Source organism: Oryx dammah, unplaced genomic scaffold, assembly GCF_014754425.2.
Source record: "Oryx dammah isolate SB20612 unplaced genomic scaffold, SCBI_Odam_1.1 HiC_scaffold_25, whole genome shotgun sequence".
NCBI lineage: Eukaryota > Metazoa > Chordata > Mammalia > Artiodactyla > Bovidae > Oryx > Oryx dammah.
This window is the reverse complement of record NW_024070209.1, coordinates 79,627,296-79,634,297: the sequence shown is the minus strand read 5'-3', so window position 1 is coordinate 79,634,297 and position 7,002 is coordinate 79,627,296. Positions and strand designations below refer to the sequence as shown.

The 7,002-nt window shown below is 39.0% G+C and overlaps 1 non-coding gene across 1 annotated transcript; it reads left to right on the top strand.

Annotated features, from left to right (window-relative positions):
• The first annotated feature begins 4,212 nt into the window (after positions 1–4,212).
• TRNAQ-CUG lies at positions 4,213–4,284 on the top strand. Its single transcript has one exon. It is a non-coding gene; the product is annotated as a tRNA-Gln (tRNA).
• Positions 4,285–7,002: the final 2,718 nt, after the last annotated feature.

The window sequence follows — 7,002 nt, the reverse complement described above, 5'->3', positions numbered from 1 at the left end:
CTGCATTGGATGTGGCGGGAGCCCTAGCTCGAGCTAGGAATAAAACCCCTTCATGCTTTTGCATTGCTGTGGACGTCTTATTCTCTCAGTTTTGGGGACTCGGACTCTGGGCATAACACTGAGAGGACAATATTTTCTTTGATTCTCAGTGTGAGGTTCACTCCTCTCCTCCCAGACCCCTGTGCCTCTTCCATCCTACCTCTGAGAAGCCTGTGTTAACCCCTTATGCCTCCTTGGCCCTTTATCCCAACATGAAATTGAAGTGTAGGTAGAAAGATGTCTATATACTTTATTTTATGTACGGGAAGGATCAGAAGAGAGGGATTTGGTTACTGGAGGATATAGGGTAATTCATCTGAACAAACGATACTGAAAGATTACTACACGTCAGAAACTGATTTGGTGATAGCTGGGTGAATAACACAAGGTCTTAGCTCTCTAGGAATTTTAGTGTTGTGGGGTATTGTTGTTGTTCAGTTGCTGAGTCATGTCCAACTCTTTACAGTCCCATGAACTGCAGTACACCAGGTTTCCTTGTCCTTCACTATCTCAGAATTTGCTCAAACTCCTGTCCACTGAATCAGTGATGCTGTGGGGTATACGTGGGGGGAAAATATGTGCTGAACTAAGAAACTGAGTTATCTAGACTGGATAATAGAAGTCTAGAAGTTGGGATGAGGGATGGGGATTGTGGTAGCTGTCTTTAGATAATGGCAGAGCAGTGTTGAACAAAAGGGTTTTTCTCATGGGGCGCAAGGGGTGTGAACTGGGGCCAATGATTAAAAAGAGCTGAAAATTTTTGTTTCATGTAATAAAGAACTTTCTGATAATCAGAGTTGCTGACTTTGGAACTGGCTCAATGTGATGTGGTGAGTTTCATCTTTGGAAAAGGGATAGTCATTCATTGGGACAATGTGAAGCTCACATGGGTGTCAGTGGAGCTTTTTGGCTTGTATTGTCAGATACACAGGGCATACATGGTAAACTACTGAATCTCACAGCTAATTTCACACCTATTATTTGTATTCCACTTTATTTACCTTAAAGCTTTTCTTTTGGAAACAGCACTTTCATTAAGCAATGTAAAAACATTTCTGGAATGAGCTTTCTTCTTAAATTTATTTGTCCTGTCTCTCTTTGGTGAGCAACCTTGTTTCTTCTGGCATTTCAATATTCAGCTTTGTTTTGACTCAGTGCATTTTATAATGTTTGAATTGTTATTTCTTTCCTACTTTTAAATTACCCCAAATCCCAAGACTTTGCTAGATAGAAGACTGAAAAATACTTCTATTGAAAAGCTATATTCTCTATACTTCAATGACTGTAAAGCAAATTTCATCAGAAGTGGAATTTTTGAATTTTTAGTAAATATGAATGCTCACTTTTCCTCACCACTGCTTAGAATTTGACTGATTACACTTTGGAACTGCATAATTATGTAATTAATCTTGAGGATGTCAGAATGCATATTTTTAAAAGTAATTTTCTTAGGGAAATAATACATATCTTTTTTTTTTTGCTATCATTGGTATTCATGGTCTCTTAGTGTATAGGTATAAAGCCTGCCAGAGATAGCCAATATCATAGTGCCATATATTATTAAAATGAATTAATTTTTCAGCCACATCTTCCATTCAATTTCTCATTAAACGAGGCATTGTAAATTCTGATGTCAAGGAATACAAATAGCATGATTATACAATACTTGCATTATACAGAGTCCTCGTGGCTAACACAGTTATCTACCATAAACACTGATGCACTTTTTATGGAAAAGAACTTTAAGACACAGTTGGCAAAACTGACCAAGAACCAGGTGTAATTCAAACCTCTGATACTCTCATTGCTTTTACAAGCAAAAAGTTTGCAATCACTGCATACAAGGAGGAACCTAAAGAGAGATATATATTTACTTAACCTGTAGTTTTTGAAAAATATGTACAGTTTATTCAAAGACCACCATCCTTTGAATTATGCAAATATGAACAAAAATGGATGAATTAATGAATAAGAATAAGTAAAGGGAGATGGTATATACCAGCACTGACATGAGTAAACTACAAGAAAAAGATGTGTGCAGACCTGGGTGTGTCATGCTACTTGTGCATTCATACCACATAGACAACAGTCTACTGTCTACACTTAAGGAAGTGTTCTGTATGAAGGCATTCAGATTCGCAATGGTGAAAAATGCCAGGCATTGGTCTATGTAAAGTTGAGTAAGACAAGATCTTGCTTTTAAGGAGCTCAGAATCTAACGGAATAGGCATACAACTGAGCATAATAGTTTCAATAGTTTCAATTCTTGTGTCAGCAAAATGCTTTATCCAGCTAAGGAAGACATCACCTCACTCTGCAGGTATGACAGGTTAGTACGAGAGGATTCCAGAGGAAGGGAAATCTGAGCTTTGGCTTGAAACAGAGAGAGGGCCATGTCTGTAGGAGGGCAAGGCACTCAGTCAGGACTGAGAGACCAGCAGACTCTGAGGCATTAGGTTGGAATGAGTCTGGCACTTACAAGGATTAGTAGTAAGCTCCATGAGTCTGGAGCAAAGGGTTGGTGGGAGTCATGTTCCTACCCTGGCCCCCATTATATAAGCAGTGGAATATGCCTGGGGCTTATAAGTGGAGAAAAGCTTAATGAGACTGTGTTTTGGAAGGCCTCCCTGGAGGCAAAGTGGTGGACAGATTGGAGGATAAAAGGACTGGAGGAAAGATTTCTTCTTCTTTTTTTTTTTTGTATATTGCCAGGAAAATGGAAATAAGGGGGCTTATTTTAAAGAGGTATACAAAATCAAATTCAATAGACTATTGTAACAAATAGATTTGAGCCATGAAAGAGAGGTAGAAAACTTATTTTTGATTTTAGATAGATTATTTGGTCATTAATAAAACCCAGAAAAGTAGAAGGAACAAGACTGATGAGGGGTGGTGTTTTACATGATACCTTTAGTTTGGGACATACTGCAGTTGAATTTCCTATGCTATTCAGGCAGAGATACTGAACTGAAATTACAGAGAGTTCCCATATATCCCCCATCCCCACACATGTACAGCCTCCCCAGTATCAACATTCCCCACTAGAATGATACATGCATTATGATTGAAGAGCCTCCATTGACACATTATCACAAAGTAGTTTTCAAAGGCTGTAGTTATAAGTGCTCACTCTTGATGCTTTATATTCTATGGATTTCAAAAACCTGTAAGGATGTGTATTCACCATTATAGTCTCTGAAATTCCTCTGTGCTCTGCCTGTTCATTCTTCCCTCTCCCAACCCCTGGTAATTACTGATCTTTCTAACGTCTCTATAGCTTTTCCTTTCCAGAATGTCACATAGTTGGAATTACATAGTCTGTAGCCTCTACAGATTACCCTCGTTCACTTAGCAACATGCATTTAAAATTCTTCCTTGTCTTTTCATGCCTTGATATAGCTCATTTCTTTTTAGTGCTGGATAATATTCCATTGTCTGGATGTACCATAATTTATCTACGCTTTCACCTATTGAATTACATGCTGGTCCCTATCAAATATTAGCAATTATGAATATAGCTGCTGTAAACACCTGGCACTTTTTCTGCCCCCTTCTGATATCTGTGTCAGAAGCTTTCTCGATCTCTTTTACACTTTAATAAAACTTGATTACACAAAAGCTCTGAGCGATCAAGCCCTGTCACTGGCCCTGGATTGAGTTCTTCTCCAGAGGCCAAGAATCCTGGTGTCTTTTGTGGTTCAGAAGCAACCTTTCATCTTGGGGGCTCATCCAGGATTCTTCAGGACAAGGTAAGGATGCTTGGAGTTCTAGTTCTTTGTTCTCCTAGTGAACATGTTTTCTGCTGTACTTTACTAACTCTACAGTGTGCTTGTGTGAATGAATGACATGCCCTGCGTGAAAGTGAGGACCCTTACTCTGAGGCTCCATGGTGACTTCATACGGCTTATGGCAGAAACCCTGTCAAGGGTTTATACCAACCTGCCAATGGACTTCTCTGGTGGCTCAGATGGTAAGGCGTCTGCCTACAATGTGGGAGACCTGGGTTCAATCCCTGGGTTGGGAAGATCTCTTGGAGAAGGAAATGGCAACTTACTCCAGTATTCTTGCCTGGAAAATCCCATGGATGGAGGATCCTGGTATGCTACTGTCCACGGGGTCCCAAAGAATTGGACACAACTGAACGACTTCACTTCACTTTTTAAACACCCGGCTTCCCTGGTGGCTCAGAGGTTAAAGCGTCTGCCTCTGATGCAGGAAACCCGGGTTCGATCCCTGGGTTGGGAAGATCCCGTGGAGAAGGAAATGGTAACCCACTCCAGTATTCTTGCCTAGAGAATCCCATGGACAGAGAAGCCTGGTAGGCTACATAGGTCCACGGGGTCGCAAAGAGTCGGACACGACTGAGCGACTTCACTTTCACTTTCATACAGATTTTTATGTGAACATAAGCTTTCAACTCAGTTGGATAAATATAACAGACATGATGTCTGGATTATGTGATAGGAGTATGTTTTTAGAAATCTTGTAATTTACAAAATGGCCAAACCATCTTCTAAAACGGTTATATTTAGTATTCACAACAGCAGTGAAAGAAGGTTCCTTTTGCTCCAGATCTTTGTCAGCATTTGGTGCTGTCAGAGTTTTGATTTTGGCCGTTCTTGTATGTGTAGTGGTATCTCATTGTTTTAACTTGCATTTCTTTAATGATGTTTGATGTTGAGCATCTTCTCATATGCTTATTTGCCACGTGTATATCTTCTTTGGTGAGGTTTCTGATCAGATCTTTTGTCCATTGTTTTAATTGGATAGTTCATTTTCTCATTGTTGAGTTTTATGAGTTCTTTTACTATTTGAGATACTAGCCCTTTATCAGATATGTCTTTTAAATATTTCCTTCCAGTCTGTATTATCCTCTCATTTTCTTTAACAAGGCATTTTCCTATATCTGATAAAATGAGTAAAATATTAATTACCTCAGGATTGTTAAACTTTCAATTTTGAAAGAATTTTAGATTTAGAGAAAAGTTAGTGCAGAGAGATCTTATATACCCTTTAGCTAGCTTTACTTAATGTTACCATCATATATAAGCAAGATACATTCATAAAAAGTAAGAAATTAATATTGGCACAGTGATGTTAGCTAAACTATAGACTTCATCAGGTGCCTTTTCCTCTTCCATGATCCAAGGACTCCATGTTGGATCATCACATCTCCACAGTCTCCACCAATACAATAGTTGCTTAGCCTTGTTTTCATGATCTTGGCACTTTTGAAGCATACTGGTCAGGTATTTGAAAGAAATGTCTTTCAATTGGATTTGTCTGATATTTACTCCTGATTTTATTGGGGTTGTGATTTTAGGGAAGAATACCACAGTGGTGAGGTCCCCTTCTCATCATATAATATCATATCAGGAAGTAAATGATATTATCATAGCTTACTGCTGGTGATAGTAACTGATTTTTTGGTCAAGATGGTACATGTCAGGTTTCACAGTAACTGCAACTACTGTGAACGTAAATCTGTTAGTTTCCCCTTCTTACATTCTATTCATTAGCTGTAAGTCACTAAGTCCTGCCCCCAGAATGGGAGAAAAATTAAGCTCCACTCACCATGATTTTCTGAGGCTCTAAATAATAAAAGTTAGTCTAGTTGTTAATATTAATAATAACAACAATGGTGTTATATATCACTATTGTTATTACAATTGCTACTTCTTTTCAATGAAGATCTAGCAGAAATTATTGGTCACTAAGAGTGAGACACAAGAGACGAGGGTTTGATCCCTGGGTTGGGAATATCCTCTGGAGTAGGAAGTGACAACCCACTTCAGTATTCTTGCCTGGAAAATTCCACAGACAGAGAAGCCTGGCAGGCTTCAGTCTGTGGGGCTGCAGAGTCGGACTGAGCACACACGTACTCATTGGTCACTAAGAAAACACCATAAAGAAGAAACATCTTAAAGAATTCAGGTACTCAGAAAGAATCTTCCTTTGGATATTTGTCAGTATTTAGCAGACAACATCAATTAGGGGATACTCTGCAAATGATTTTATATTCAGTTCTGTGAACTGAATCCAAAGCTAGACATCTTTTTAAAATCCCCAATCAGAAGTCAAAATGTCTGTTGAAGGGCTCTCCTAGATTATAGACCTGGAGCCTCACCTTAGATGGGAGATGCCAAAATCTAGTAGTAGATGAAGGCAAACAAATAAAACAACCATTTGGTGAGAATTGCTTACCTTAGGTGGATTCTTATTTGAATGTTTACTCACTGCCACAAGGTTGCTATGTTCATAAAGTAAGTATTTTATGATCCATGGCATGTGTTCAGACCAAGAATCAGTTATAAAAACTTAATTTCAAACTGGATATAAATAAAACTATACACAAGTTTCTAAAAAGAATAACCACCCGTATGGCTTTTCAGTACTACACACGATTTATAATGTTAAATATTTGAAATGTTCTCTATGGGTTCTGGCTTTTTTATCTCCTTCCCTTCCTTCCTTAACAATATTTGACATATTGTGATGAGCTTGAATTCCACTACTGGAGCTGCCAAACTTTCCAAACAAACCTGAACATGCTGTGTTTGGAGGTAAGGGACAAATTTCACCCATGACTCCACTGCTCACAAGGATCAATGGAAGACGCAGCAGGAAAAGGTGTTATGGGAAAGCCTGTGGGGCTGGGGCAGCATTCAGCTACTTTTTGTAAATCCTGCCGGACTCATGAAGCCACATCCTCTAGGACCAAGAGTAAGGGATGATTTTGTCAGAAAGTCACTGCCCAGAGAAGAGGCTGGCTAATCCATTGACCCTTCCCTCCCAAAGCATCTATGGAGGCAGCTCCTCAGATGAAAACAGACAATCCAATTTGAGTTGAAAAGCCACAATTCAAAGGCAAATCCATCTCAGCTCATTCTTCCTATTCATGACCACCTGAAAGTAGAATAGCCAGATCCTCTTGCTTCATTTTGCTGATTATACCATTTGCTA